General features: G+C 42.4%; 1 protein-coding gene across 1 annotated transcript in view; it reads left to right on the forward strand.

The window, feature by feature from the left end:
* The window catches only part of hcn4 (hyperpolarization activated cyclic nucleotide-gated potassium channel 4), a 95,120-nt gene that overhangs the window by 13,685 nt on the left and 65,135 nt on the right, over positions 1 to 16,300 (forward strand). The window lies entirely within an intron of this gene.

The following is a 16,300-nucleotide window of genomic DNA, read 5'->3' on the forward strand; positions in this document are numbered from 1 at the left end:
ATCAAGGTGAACAAAGCAAACTTGACCGAACAATGCAACCAAATCTCCAAATAAAACGGCAGGCTATGGCGTAACTACAGTTACAGAATTAAGCCTTGGCTTTAAGTTTTAATTATGCCATGTGGTGCCGTATTTTAGCTGTCAGTAAAACTCTGCAAAGGTGAAACTAAAACTTAAGGTTAGGCATTAACTCAGAATGGTTAAGGTTAGGGATAGGTTTAAAATGTTATGTCTCTGTGTCCAATATGAAAGATGTTAGAGGTAGTTTTGCGAGACAAAGCTAAGTAGCCCTAAGTGCAATGGCTGGAAGTTTTTTGGTATCTGCAAGAATGCCAAAATCCCGAAGTATCCCTTTAAGTTTAGGCATTCATTCTGAGTGGTTAAGGTTTGGGAAAGGCTTCAAACTAAAAAACTAAAAACGAGTGTCTAGCACTGCGATTGAACACGTGACCCTCAGAGCCGGAGTCTGTCCAAAACAACCAGTTTGCAAGCCTATTAGAAGGTAATAGGCGCTCATATTGCCCCTAGTGGACAGTATAGCTTCCACATTTCGACAGGTTCACACGTAATCTGGTACCGGCAGAATCGGAACGTCCTGGAGTATCCCGTAACAGAATGAGCTGGAACAATGGTGAAAATGAGCTTCAGAAGAAAGTATTTTATAAGGATTCAGCAGGTTAACTGTGGTACTCAATGGACAGCACCTCTGTCTAGCCATCTATAATTGTTACCGTTTGTGGACAGGCAAGTAGACGGTTTGTGGGCACAGTTAGTTTCACACGCACTGGTTACGTTTTACAAGTTTGAAAAGGCTAATAAACAATTATTCTCATATTCATTCAACAGTAACCTAACCCGCAAATTGCAAACAAAAATGCAGGTGTACCTTTACTTGTAAATGAAGTCTATTCATCTGTCCTAACATCACGGACTGCTTAAATCAAACCATTCTGTATTCTGCTTGATGTAGGCCTACCCAAAAACACGAAGTCGTCAAGTGTCTGGGTTCATCATTACCACGAAATGCTCCCCTAAGCATGTTGCTTTACTAAGGTCCTTCTTTTCCTTTAGGCTACCATCCCACTGGGCACAGACGTCAATTCAACGTCTATTCACATTGATTCAACGTTAACGTCATTGTAATGGCGTGGAAACAACACTGATTCAACCAATGTGTGCCCAGTGGGTTAGCATTGTGCATGGTCACATGTTGTTTTGCTGCTCATTTGTCTTGTGGGGTTTTGCATGGGTCTCCGAGCTGTGTGTTAATAGTTTAAACAGACAGCTCGGTGCATTCAGCTTGTCAATACATCTTACAAAAACAAGTAGTGATGAAGTCAATCTCTCCTCCACTTGGAGCCATGAGTGATTGACATGCATATCATTAATGTTTGCTCTCTGTGCTGTGACCACATGACTGAACAGTGTCCAGGTGTGACAAAACTAGTACCTGTAGGGCCTGGTCAAACACCATTTTTTCAAAAGGGATGGTAACCTAGGAATGGTAACCTAGGAATGGTAACCTAGGGATGGTAACCTAGGAATGGTAACCTAGGAATGGTAACCTAGGGATGGTAACCTAGGGATGGTAACCTGCTGATTGGTTGGCTATTTGAGCCAGCATTCTTAGGTAGCGGAATGACTTTTGCAAATAGTAGTGGCAATAATTTTCCATCCAAGTTGTCAGATCACAGTGTCTTGTCATTGTTGATAGACAACAATACTTTTTTCACCTCTTCCACACTCACTTTACGGAATTCAAAATTACAAGGCTTGTCTTTCAACATTTGATCAGTTATACTTGGATGTGTAGTGTCAGCGTCTGTTGCTGGCATGTCATGCCTAAGTTTGCTAATCTTGCCAATGAAAAAATCATGAAAGTAACTGGCAATATCCGTGGGTCTTGTGACGCATGAGCCATCTGATTAAATGAATGATGGAGCTGAGTTTGTCTTTTTGCCCAAAATGTAATTTAAGGTTCTCCATAGCTTTTTACTGCCATTCTTTATACCATTTATCTTTGTTTCATAGTCTAGTTTAGTCACATCATTTCTCAATTTGCAGTATGTTCGCCAATCGGTTGTGCAGCCAGATTTATTTGCCATTCCTTATGCCTCATCCCTCTCAACCATACTATTTTTAAATTCCTCATCAATCCACGGGGATTTAACAGTTTTTACAGTCATTTTCTTAATGGGTGCATGCTTATTAATAACTGGAATAAGCAATTTCATAAATGTGTCAAGTGCAGCATCTGGTTGCTCCTTATTACACACCACAGACCAACAAATATGATTTACATCAACAACATAGGAATCACTACAAAACATATTGTATGACTTCTTATACACTATATTAGGCCCAGCCTTTGGAATTTTGGTTTTCCGAGAAATGGCTACTATATTGTGATCACTACATCCGATGGATCTAGATACTGCTTTCAAGCTCATTTCTGCAGCATTAGTGAAGATGTGATCAATATACAGTATGTTAATGATTTCATTCCTGTGCTGTTTCTAACTACCTTGCTAGGTTGACTTATAACCTGAACCAGGTTGCAGGCACTGGTTACAGTTTGAAGCTTTTTCTTGAGTGGGCAGCTTGATGAAAGCCACTCTCATTATTTAAATCACCCAGAAAATATACCTCTCTGTTGATATGACATACATTATCAAGCATTTCACACATGTTATCCAGATACTGACTGTTAGCACTTGGTGGTCTATAGCAGCTTCCCACCAGAATGGGCTTTAGGTGAGGCAGATGAACCTGTAGCCATATTACTTCAACAGTATTGAACATGAAATGCTCTCTAGGTTTTACAGGAATATGACTCTAAATATAAACAGCAACACCTCCACCATTGGCATTTCTGTCTTTTCTGTAGATGTTATAACCATGTATTGCTATCACTGTATCAAAGGTATTATTATCTAAGTGAGTTTCAGAGATAGTCAGAAAATGAAATTATGAGAAGAGCAGGCAGGGGAAACAGTACAGGTGGCTACTGGTAGAACAGCCAGTCTTTTTGTTCATACCACTCCTGTTTAAACGATCTGATGATTTTCTGGCCCTTCTTCTGAGGAAGGTCAGGAAGCCAGCTGTTTTTTATTTAACCAACCTGTATTTAACTAGGCATGTCAGTTAATAACAAATTCTTATTTATAATGACGGCCTACCCCGGCCAAACCCTCCCCTAACCCAGACAATGCTGGGCCAATTGTGCGCCGCGCTATGGGACTCCGGATCATGGCCGTTTGTGATACAGCCCGGGATCAAACCCTGGTCTGTAGTGACGCCTCTATTCAAACGCTGCGTCACTTAAAAGAAGATGTATAGTGTCCATTTTGTCAGGTTGTTTTTTACTCGCTATCAAGCTTCCTTACGCAGTTTACGAGATGAGCGACACATTATGTAGACACGCCCAAATAAGCAGTGCTTTTCCCACACAGCTTGTTTAAGCCTTAAAGGCAATATACGAGCGCAAAATAAGAAATCCGCTCAATGCATCGAATGGAGCTAGTGTAAGCAGCAAGGCCTATACCTACCCTGTCCATCAACAGTGACGGCAGGCAGGAACGGCGGTGTGTCAATGATTTAAATGGATGGGAAGGTAGGCACAGGTCGACAAGAGCATTTGATGCAGTTTTAGCACATTTGTGGATTTTGGGCATAAAAAACACCAAACTCATTGTGAAAAAACATTACATTGCATAAAAGAATGGCAATTTTGTATATAATTGATTTTTTCTTGTATATAATTGAATTTATTTTGATACAGCTTTTTATTAGAACAATATAGGGCCTACCCTGACTGCACGTCACTGGTCTCTCTCCGGCAGCGCCCCTGTAACGGCTCTCGTCGAAAGGAGTGGACCAAAGCGCAGCGTGGAAAGTGTTCATGATTTTTATTTTCAAAAACACTCAAACAAAATAACAAAAGTGAAAATGAAAGCACACAGTTCTGTCAGGTACAGACACTAAACAGAAAACAAGATCCCACAAAACCCAAAAGGGAAATGACAACTTATATGTGATCCCCAATCAGAGACAATGATAGACAGCTGCCTCTGATTGGGAACCACACACACACACACACACATACACAAACAGCCAAAACCAAAGATATAGAAAACATAGACTTTCCCACCCTGACCTAACCAAACATAGAGATCCTTTTTATTCTCTAAGGTCAGGGCGTGACAGCCCCATTCTACAGGCACCCACACACACAATCACTCACACACACAATCACTCACACACACACACATTTTCTCTCTCTCTCCTGCTGAAAAGGAGCATGCATAAAAGAGAGACAATATTTTGAGTCCTATTTTTTTATCATCTACCATAAGCAAGCTATTAACAGTGAGTGTCTGTGGAGAGTGAGTGTCTATACACTGAGAGAACAAGACATTAGGTACACCTCTTTCCATGACATAGACTGAGATAGTGAGTGTCTGTAGATAGTGTGTCTATAGAGAGTGAGTGACTATAGAAAGTGAGTGTCTGTAGATAGTGTGTCTATAGAGAGTGAGTGACTATAGAAAGTGAGTGTCTATAGTGAGTGTCTATAGAGAGTGAGTGTCTATAGCTAGTTAGTGTCTATAAATAGTGACTATAGATAGTGAGTGTCTATACACTGAGAGAACAAGACATTAGGTACACCTCTTTCCATGACATAGACTGAGATAGTGAGTGTCTGTAGATAGTGTGTCTATAGAGAGTGAGTGACTATATAAAGTGAGTGACTATAGATAGTGTGTCTATAGAGAGTGAGTGACTATAGAAAGTGAGTGACTATAGATAGTGAGTGTCTATAGATAGTGAGTGTGATTGTTTATAGTGAGTGTCTATAGAGAGTGAGTGTCTAGCTAGTTAGTGTCTATAAATAGTGTCTATAAATAGTGTCTATAGTGAGTGACTATAGAGAGTGAGTGTCTATAGCTAGTTAGTGTCTATAAATAGTGTCTATAGATAGCGAGTTTCTGTAGATAGTGAGTGTCTAGCGAGTGAGTCTCGATAGAGAGTGAGTGTCTATAAATAGTGTCTATAGTGAGTGACTATAGAGAGTGAGTATCTATAGCTAGTTAGTGTCTATAAATAATGTCCAGATAGTGGGTGTCTGTGGATAGTGAGTTTCTAAAAATAGTGAGTGTCAATAGATAGTGAGTGACTATAGAGAGTGAGTGTCTATAGCTAGTTAGTGTCTATAAAGTGAGTGTCTGTAGATAGTGAGTGTCTATAGCTAGTTAGTGTCTGTAGATAGTGAGTGTCTGTAGCAAGTGAGTGTCTATACAGAGTGAGTGTCTATAGAGAGTAAGTGTATATAGATAGTGTCTATATAAAGGGAGTGTCTGTAGATAATGTGTCTGTAGATGGTGTATTTTGATAGTGAGTGTCTATAGCTAGTTAGTGTCTGTAGATAGTGAGTGTCTGTAGCAAGTGAGTGTCTATACAGAGTGAGTGTCTATAGAGAGTAAGTGTATATAGATAGTGTCTATATAAAGGGAGTGTCTGTAGATAATGTGTCTGTAGATGGTGTATTTTGATAGTGAGTGTCTTTTGATAGTGAGTGTCTATAGCTAGTTAGTGTCTGTAGATAGTGAGTGTCTATACAGAGTGAGTGTCTATAGTAAGTGTATATAGAGTGTGAGTGTCTGTAGATATGTGTCTAGTGAGTGTCAGAGTGAGTGTCTATAGCTAGTTAGTGTCTGTAGAAGAGTGTCTATATAGAGTGAGTGTCTGTAGATAGTGTCTATACAGAGTGAGTGTCTATAGAGAGTAAGTGTATATAGATAGTGTCTATATAAAGGGAGTGTCTGTAGATAGTGAGTGTCTGTAGCAAGTGAGTGTCTATACAGAGTGAGTGTCTGTAGATAGTGTCTATACAGAGTGAGTGTCTATAGAGAGTAAGTGTATATAGATAGTGTCTATATAAAGGGAGTGTCTGTAGATAGTGAGTGTCTGTAGTGTCTATACAGAGTGAGTGTCTGAGTGTCTATACAGAGTGAGTGTCTATAGAGAGTAAGTGTATATAGATAGTGTCTATATAAAGGGAGTGTCTGTAGATAATGTGTCTGTAGATGGTGTATTTTGATAGTGAGTGTCTTTTGATAGTGAGTGTCTTTTGATAGTGAGTGTCTTTTGATAGTGAATGTCTATAGAAAGTGAGTGTCTGTAGATAGTCTGTAGATAGTGAGTGTCTATAGATAGTGTCTGTTGATATTGTCTTTAGATAGTGTCTGTAGATAGTGAGTGTCTGTTGATGGTGTCTTTAGATAGTGTCTGTTGTAGAGGTCGACCCATTATGATTTTTCAACTCCGATACCGATTATTGGAGGACCAAAAAAAGTCGCTACCGATTAATCGCCCGATTTTTATTTATTTATTTGTAATAATGACAATTACAACAATACTGAATGAACCCTTATTTTAACTTAATATATTGGTGGTGCCCCTTGCTTAGTGGTATTGCAGACTCTGGGGCCTTTCAGAACAGGTGTATATATACTCAGATAATGTGACAGATCAGGTGACAATTAGATTGCACACAGGTGGACTTTATTTAACTAATTATGTGACTTCTGAAGGTAATTGGTTGCACCAGATCTTATTTAGGGGCTTCATAGCAAAGGGGGTGAAGACATATTCACATACCACTTTTCCCTTTTTTATTTTATAATTTTTTGAAACCTGAAATTCTTTTAATTTCACTTCACCAATATGAACTATTTTGTGTATGTCCATTACATGTAATCCAAATAAAAATCATTTAAAATTACAGGTTGTAATGCAACAAAATAGGAAGGGGGATGAATACTTTTGCAAGGCACTGTAGATAGTGTCTATAGATAGTGTTTTTCTGTAGATAGTGAGTGTCTATAGAGAATGAGTGTCTATGGACAATGTCTATAGATAGTGAGTGTCTAGAGAATGAGTGTCTATGGACAATGTCTATAGATAGTGAGTGTCTAGAGAATGAGTGTCTATGGACAATGTCTATAGATAGTGAGTGTCTATAGAGAATGAGTGTCTATGGACAATGTCTATAGATAGTGAGTGTCTATAGAGAATGAGTGTCTATGGACAATGTCTATAGATAGTAGAGAAGTGTCTATAGAGAATGAGTGTCTATGGACAATGTCTATAGATAGTGAGTGTCTATAGAGAATGAGTGTCTATGGACAATGTCTATAGATAGTGAGTGTCTATAGAGAATGAGTGTCTATGGACAATGTCTATAGATAGTGAGTGTCTATAGAGAATGAGTGTCTATGGACAATGTCTATAGATAGTGAGTGTCTATAGAGAATGAGTGTCTATGGACAATGTCTATAGATAGTGAGTGTCTATAGAGAATGAGTGTCCATGGACAATGTCTATAGATAGTGAGTGACTATAGAGAGTGAGTGTCTGTAGATAGTGTCCGCTGTCAGTTGTTGACTATTAGAAGAACCCTCTTGCAAAATGTTTGTTAGACCAGTCATGTTTGAGAAACAGACTTGGCCTCTATTCACCAGGCCGTTGGCAGCAGTATCAGTGCTGCCTGCTAGAGTACTACTAAACCATAAGGAACCAGTGGGGCTCCTACTCAGTGCAACAACCTCTCCACTTATGGAGGGATTGAGTGGAGTCCAGCAGAATAAAGAGCCCTGTCTGTGTGGTTGCCATGATTCACAGGAAGTACTTCCCCATTCCCCAGCCGCAATGCGTTTAGCCTCCTCCCGCCCTCACGCTACGCAGGCCGTCTGACTAGAAGACTCGGGAAAATGGCTGGATTAAGAGACATGCAGTGTTGGTGTGATTCTCCCATTTCTCTTCCCCGCCTCCAAAGACATCTTCTTCCCCCTGTTATTTGTGAATCAGGTTATTTTCTTCCTGGCTGTTGTTAGCACCTGAGTAGGGAAGATGGTGGCAGGGAAATATGTTTAAATCAAATGCATTTGCACTATTTAGCACATACACTCAAGAAATGACAGAAATAACAAATAAACAAGATAAATCCGCTCCTATTTGGTTTAACAGTCAGATAAGCCTCTGCTTTTGCCTTCTCACGCAGACCAGATCAACTCTGCATCGCGTCCCACATTTTTATTTCATTTTATGCTTAAAATGACTTCTTAGTAAGGGTTTTCCATAAACTGCTGGGTTTTAAGCTGCATTAATTTTGGCTATATTTTCCCCTCTTACCCATATCTTTTTGGGTGGGGAGGGTGTGCTAAAATGTGCTTACAATTTCTGTGGAGTTTCGAGCAACTGGGCTCAGTATATGAAAAGAGGAGAGATTATGTGCTACTTTATCCACTGAGCAGAATATAAGGAGATGAATTCTTCCTCCCTCATTCTCTCCTCAACCTTTCTCTCCCACTCATTAGTTTTGCACCATCTTGTTTTCACTCTCGGTTCTCTCTCTCTGTGTTCCACATTTTTATCTTTCTCTCTCGCTCTCACTCTGACCCTGGATCAACATCTCTGAGATGGATAGACAGGCTTTCATTTCTGTGGCTCCATTTGCTGATTACATCACCTGGTTGGGGAAGATAATTGACAGGTCGGGGCTAAGGAAGTGAGGAGGGCTGGGGCTCGAGCTAGGCTAGGCTAGGGCTGAGTGTTGAGGGGGCCGAGGTTGGGGTGTGGGACTACATGGGGCTGGGGGTTGAGATTGGGGGCTGGGAAAGGGAGCGGCAAGGTGACAGTGTAGCCTGCAACGTGACTGACTGCTAATATAATGGCAGCTACGGTAGTACATTAGGTTAGCTCTTCATCTGGTTTAGGAGACCCAGCTGTTCACTCTCTCTCCTGGGAAACAGGGTGATGTGTGTATAGGAGGCACCCAGCACTGTGCGCTGTTCACTCTCCCACATCAACACTCCGTGGTTGACTGATAGAAGAACCCTAGACATGACATGGGAGACACAGGACATAGATAACAATGAATCATGATAATAAAGATGGCTGCAATTAGGGGGCGAAATGGCAGGCAGGCAGGAAGTAGAGAATGGTGATCCAGCTGCATGTAGTCTGGGGGATGAGAGCAGGTTGGAGAGGAGTCTGTGGGTGCATCTCAAGTGGCACATTATTCTATGGGCCCTGGTCAAAAGTCGTGCACTATTTATATAGAATTGGATGCCATTTCAGGATCCGTCTGTGTTGAGTTGAGTTGAGTTGATTTTATTTTTACAGGGACAGTGCACATTAATCAACGTTTCAGTAAAAGTGCCGGTTTTAGCCAGCCGGCTAATTTTCAACCTCAGTCCCTGGGCAGGTTATTAGACCCTGGGCAGTTGTCTATGCCCTGTGTTCTCCTCTGATAGGCCTATGGACTGTGCACAGTGGTCCTTTTGTTTTGGTGGAGGGCACAGTGAGTTGCTGACTGCGCTGCTTGCGGAGTATCCTTGAGGAGTCTTTTATTCCCCCGAGCAGGTAACTAACGGGCCGTGCTCTGTTCTGCGTCTACTCTGCTCTGGGGAGGGACTCTGCTGTGTGCGCTGCGACCAGGGACAAGGACAGGGACACTGTGCCTCTCTACTGGTGGCGGCAGCCAGCAGCACCTTAAATAGAAAAAAAAGGTAATATGCTCCAGGGGTGTTGGGCGGTGGAGAGTCTTCTCCTCCTTCAAACGTTCCGTCTCCCTTGTACTGCAGTGGCTACGTTGATTAGATTGTTGATATTCATAAGAGAACGATTGAGTATCCAAAACTGATACATATTTTAGATGGGCTTATTGCTTGATCTCTAGCTTTGCTGTGTGGCTTTGTTTTATTATGGGGTCTTAGTATTTGTCTTTGGAAGTGGTTCATTTTTCATGAATAAGTGGTACATGTGTTTTCACTGGTCACAGTGGAGGTCATTATGCGCTTGACAGTTACCAGTATGCATTCTCAGTCTATATGCAAAAGGATTAGACTCTTCTTAGCTGTCGAATCCCAGAATACACGATCTATTAACTCTGACTTGAATACAGACAAGGCCTATAGATCTCAGTATAGATCTCTACCAGCTTCAGCATCAGAGGTCAAACCTGTCTCTGCTCTGGAGTTTAGGTGCAGTTGGGAGACTCTTACAGAACAGGGTTTTTCAGCTGGATGAAATTCCTGCAGTGGTCCAGCAGCACCTGGCTGTTGTAGTCTTATTAATGGTATTATTCATATGCTGTGCACTATTCGGAAGGGGCTGTTCCTTACATTAGATTCCCCCTTTCTCACGTTGGTGTTTAGTAAATCGATTTGGTGCTTTTTCTACGGTGAATTCTTCTTACAACAGCGGCACTGCTCAGGACTGATAAAACGGTCAGTCTCACCTAAAAAATAGTCCCTTTCGACTGTGTAGCCCAGTGTCAGTGATGTGCTCCCTGCTTGCAGTGAGCCCGCCGGCTGTGCTTAGCAAAGTCAGTGCCGTCATAGCAGTTCATCGGAGCGGGGTGTCAACAAACATAGGATTAACCCTTTTAACACGATTCTCTCCTGGACACTTCAATTTCCTCCTGTTATTGTCTCGTAGTCATCTGACCCATCTGGCCCAATGGAGAACTGTCTTGCACAATTGCTATGCAATGTGTTTTGTAGCCTTCTGTGTATGTGTGTGTGTTGTCTTGTCCTTTTGGCAAAATGTGGTGTCTGGAAAATGTATGGCTGTGTTGTAATAGACTAACATGCTTCATTTTCACTCATCACTCGCCTGTCAGAACAGGCCTAAGGGTTAATGGATTCCCGCCACTGCACACACCAACAGACACAAACATACACGCTCACACACACACACACACACACACACACACACACACACACACACACACACACACACACACACACACACACACACACACACACACACACACACACACACAGTCAAGCCAACTGTTCACTGTGCAGTACAGTAGTGACACCCCTAAGACGGGTTAGAGTAGCCAGTGGCCAGTAGTCATATTGATGCAGGCAGTGTGTGCTGCTTGTGTCTAATGTGACATGGGGCCACATCCTCAGGCAAATGGCGAATCAGCACGTTTGACGAGGATTCCTCATCCTCACACAAAACAGCCTCTCACAAGAACTAGGTAAGGGAGAGAAAAAAACACACAAAACAAGGACATGCATTATTCAAGAGGGGAACTGCTTTTCATATTCATAAATAGATCAACATCAATCATTCAATCAGCCAGAGTCACATTTACAGTGGGAATGACACCACACATTGTTGTTCTACTGTCCTCGTTCAGTCTGACGCCATGCCGAATGAAGAGGAGCACACACACACACTGCTCCTCATTGCTGTCTCTGTCTGCAAGACTAGTGTAGCCGACATGACAGACAACCTACCTGGATGCCATGACATCGCTCTCCCAGCGTGTCTGCCAACAGGTAGAGACAGCACCCTGCGGGCAATGCACGCACACGCACACACACGCACGCACGCACACACGCACGCACACACGCACACACACACACACACACACACACACAAACTGGCTGTAGATCCTTTATGCCTTTTCAACATGTTCATGTTGGGGGAGAGGAGTGTGTGTGAGTAGCTCACTGTGGGTGATGTCAGAGCCCCAGTGTGACAGTGACACCAGGCTGGGCTAGTGTGGCCCCAGGTAGCTAACTCCAGGACAGGGTGGCGAGTGGGAGAGAGGTTTATCTTGTAGCAGGAGGCACTCTGAGGGTAAAAACATGGGTCTGCAGTCCTTGGTCTCTTCCCAGGAGAGCAGACGGTGTGGTGTGGACCGTACCTCTGTCTCTGTAGACGAGCAGGCATGGAAATGTCACGGTCTGTCGTCATGACAGTGAGCAGTCCCTCCCGAGCACTATAACAACTCAGGTGTAAGCTATGCAACCGGGGTAATTTCCCCTCTATCGCTCCCTCCCTCTCTGGATCTCTCTCTCCTCCCTCAAACTCTCCCTCTCTAACGCTCCCTCCCTCTCTGGATCTCTCTCTCTCCTCCCTCAAACTCTCCCTCTCTATCGCTCCCTCCCTCTCTGGATCTCTCTCTCCTCCCTCAAACTCTCCCTCTCTCTATCGCTCCCTCCCTCTCTCTATGGCTCTCTCCCTATCATCCTTCTCCTCCCCCTCTCTCCCTACACCGCAGCAGCGTACCCCTGCCTGCACTGATATCACCATGAAGGACGCTGCCTTTTGTTTCACGAAGGGAAAAGCTATCAATCCAATCAAGTCAGTGCTTTCAGACAGACATAGAGATGGGGATTTGGTGCCTTTGCGATGTTCGTCCACCACCCTGCCCTGCGCTGCACTCACTGCTCAGTCTATCTATATTTATAGGACAATGTTCCTTTATGTCAGGATAGAAAACACAGTAAATGGATCCCTGCTATGTTTAGGTGGGCTGACCCCCATCAGAAGGCAATAGCAAGAGTGAAAAGGAAAAAGAGCACACACACACACACACACACACACAGACACAACTCATGCACATTTACACAGAACCAGATGTGTGTCCTTAATTCTTGAATAGAAATACTAATACATACACTAACTAACTATGACCAAAAGTATATGGACACCTGCTCATCAAATATCTTATTCCAAAATCATATGAACATTAATATGGAGTTGCCCCCCTCCCCCCTTTGCTGCTATAACAGACACGTTTCCACTGCTCCAGAGTCCAATGGTGGAATCCAGAGTCCAGCTCTAGCAGGGCAGACATTTGACAAACTGACTTGTTGGAAAGGTGGCATCCTATGACAGTGCCACGTTGAAAGTCACTGAGCTCTTCAGTAAGGCCATTCTACTGCCAATGTTTGTCTATGGAGATTGCATGTCAGGGGGCTCGATTTTATACACCTGTCAGCAACGGGTGTGGCTGAAATCATTTCAAGGGGTGTTCACATACTTTTGTATGTATAGCGTTGGTTTCCATCCAATTGACAGATTTTCATGCAATTTTTTCTTTTTTTAAATGTCTTTCCGTCGAAATGGATCAAATGTTCAACTCTACCGATGGTTTTGTCACAAAACCAGTGTCTGTTATAAAGCAAATGTGCCCGCTCTGGTCTTGCCACATGTACTCTAGTCAACAGTTCCTAGCCTACATGATGAGATTATTATGGACAAGAGCCAGATCATTTTGATTTGTCAAACCGGCAACCAAGCATCAATCATCATGTCACCAGAATCAGACCATCAATATTTATTGGAAAAGAGCATCAAGATCATTGCGCACTTTCACCTCCCTGTGAAGTCCATCATAACTTATTTCATCTGTAGCGTAATAAACTGTATGCTTTCCCAAGTCGTAGTGGGAGGACCACACACCATATCATTGCGTGACTCCAAGTCTCCTTCGATATGATGGTTATTATATCAATATTTGAGCATAAAGGCGTTTCTACAGGAATTTCTCACATAATACATTTTACAGACACAAAAATATCTCACCTTGTCTTTAGTGGTTTCATCATTTGAAAGTTGAATTTCCATCCAATTGGCGACAGATGGTAGTGCGAATACTCTAAAGTCTGTATAAAACAATATGCACATTTTTCCACCAGACATGTTTCCATCAAATTGACTTTGTTGCGGATAAAACGCTGTGCGTGATGTAGTGTAGATAAAAATACCTTTTGAGTTGAAATTCCCATCTACTGCTACAAAAACACCATTTAAATGTGTTTTCACTGCATTTTCAACTCTACTGATGATTTTGCCACAAAAAAAAACGATTGCGTTATATAGCGAATGTGCACACTCAAATCAAATCAAATCAAATCAAATTTTATTTGTCACATACACATGGTTAGCAGATGTTAATGCGAGTGTAGCGAAATGCTTGTGCTTCTAGTTCCGACAATGCAGTGATAACCAACAAGTAATCTAACTAACAATTCCAAAACTACTGTCTTATACACAGTGTAAGGGGATAAGGAATATGTACATAAGGATATATGAATGAGTGATGGTACAGAGCAGCATACAGTAGATGGTATCGAGTACAGTATATACATATGAGATGAGTATGTAGACAAAGTAAACAAAGTGGCATAGTTAAAGTGGCTAGTGACATAAGAATGCAGTCGATGATCTAGAGTACAGTATATACATATGCATATGAGATGGAATAGTGTAGGGTAAGTAACATTATATAAGGTAGCATTGTTTAAAGTGGCTAGTGATATATTTACATCATTTCCCATCAATTCCCATTATTAAAGTGGCTGGAGTTGGGTCAGTGTCAATGACAGTGTGTTGGCAGCAGCCACTCACTCTTGTCTTGGCACGCGCGCTTTAGCCAACAGGTCACAGATACAGTGGAGGTATAGCCTTCTTCATGATGCGATTATTATGGACAAAAAGACCGATTTATTTTTATTTGCCAAAATGGCAGCCAAGATTCGATCATCATGTCACCAGAATAAGACCCTCAATATTTATTGGAAAGGAGCATCAAGCTCATCACCGTGTACTTTCACCACCCTGTGAAGTTCATCATTTATTTCATCTGTAGCCTAATAAACTCCATGCTTTCCAGAGTCATAGTGGGAGGACCACACACCATGTCATCCTCACTAGTTGATCAATTAAATCAATATTTGCGCATAAAGGCGTTTCCACTGCCATTTGTTGCGTAATTAATTTTACAGACTAAAAGATCCCATCTTGTCTAACGTGTTTTGTTTTGTCGACATTTGGAACGTTTACCGAAAAATGAGCTGTTTCCATCTATCCTGTCGTGAAATGCTTTTATCCGACCTTCGCATAAAAAGGTTGGATGGAAAGCTGGTTGTTTGTTCCACAATATTTTCATCGTGGGTCACAACCTTCATCACCTCGGTTGTGAATCTCTGACATTGAGGAGACCTAGAGACATATCGTATCGGTATCGGGGGACAGACACATGGTTGGTGTCTGTAGTATGCTATAGTATGTACAGTACATGACCAGAGGCTTGAGAAAACATTTCTTCATCCAAGGGAACAGGTGGAGTTCACACAGGTGTGTGTCCCCTCTCTTGGCCCCAGGCCCTCTCAGGGGATCCTGAAAGTAGCTTACATACCCCTCCATCCCTCATTCTGAGGCCCAGTAAGCATGTGGAGGAGCCCTCCTCCCCTGCCTCTCCACAGCCTCCCCCTGTCTCTTCTCAGCCTCCTCTCTCTCTCTCTCTCTCTCTCTCTCTCTCTCTCTCTCTCTCTCTCTCTCTGTCCAAACAGACAAGACAGTCTGCCAGCTGGGCCTTTTCTACTTCCTGATGTCTCTGTTTGTTTCTTCACGACCCAGTTTAAACTAACAGTCAAGTCACCATGAAACTGGCAGAAAAGTGGCGAGGACACTGAGCAGGTGTTGGCACGAAAATAAATGGATATATTAGCACATAGTGATTGCAGCGACATTAAGGGCTGTTGGTGCACCTCCAGCCCGTTAGCAAGCTGTTTTGTCATCATGATGTCAACTCACATACTTCTTCCTGACATGGGGAATACGAGGGAATGGGAAGAATTCGAAGAGTAAATGTCATTACCCGTGTACATGTTATTTCCTTTGAAGTTGTGTCTTGTCCTCTTGGGCTTTAAATCTTAACATGAGCAAACACAGTGGCGGAAACGTCTTTCTAAATATAACTCTGCTTGACAAGAAACTGAAACCGTGGATACCCTTTTACTTTGAAGAATTCCTATTACTGCCACTGTTTCGTGTGTCAGTGTGTAAGCGAGATGGGGTTTAGTGTGTGTCATTGTGTGAGTGAGTGTGTGTGTGCGTGTGTGCACACACAGGTGTGTGTGTGTATTTTTGTAAACCCTAATCCATGGCTCAACTGTCTTAGACAGCTGTGTGTGTAATATCTCTGTAATGAATGTTTATTTCAAAGTAATGTGTCCACAGACAGGCAGCACAGTGATCTCAGAGGCAATTGGAACGTTCATCTCCACTGAGAGGCATCACAGCAAAGCAACCATCAACATTTTGAATAGTATATTTTTCATTTCTTCTGGGTCTCTGCTTTAAATTGGTTTTGCTCTGAGATGGATTTTTATGGGGCCGGTTAAACTCGAGTGGTTAAATTATCCTGCCCACAAGAACCAGTTCACAATCCAGGAGCCGCTGCCTCGGTGCCATCCAGGACCCGCTGCCTCGGTGCAATCCAGGACCAGCTGCCTCGGTGCCATCTATAGAGCACCAAGGATACTGTATATCAACCTGTATACAACACAACCAATCTGGATTTAATTACGAAGCGGGCGGAGAGTGTAATTTACAACCAAATTGTGCGACTGGGAAGATGGACAAAGTCACCCAACACTTTGTAATCAACATTTAACCCTCGTTGACCTTTTTAAATGTGCGC

This window comes from Oncorhynchus nerka, linkage group LG28, assembly GCF_034236695.1.
Source record: "Oncorhynchus nerka isolate Pitt River linkage group LG28, Oner_Uvic_2.0, whole genome shotgun sequence".
Classification (NCBI taxonomy): domain Eukaryota; kingdom Metazoa; phylum Chordata; class Actinopteri; order Salmoniformes; family Salmonidae; genus Oncorhynchus; species Oncorhynchus nerka.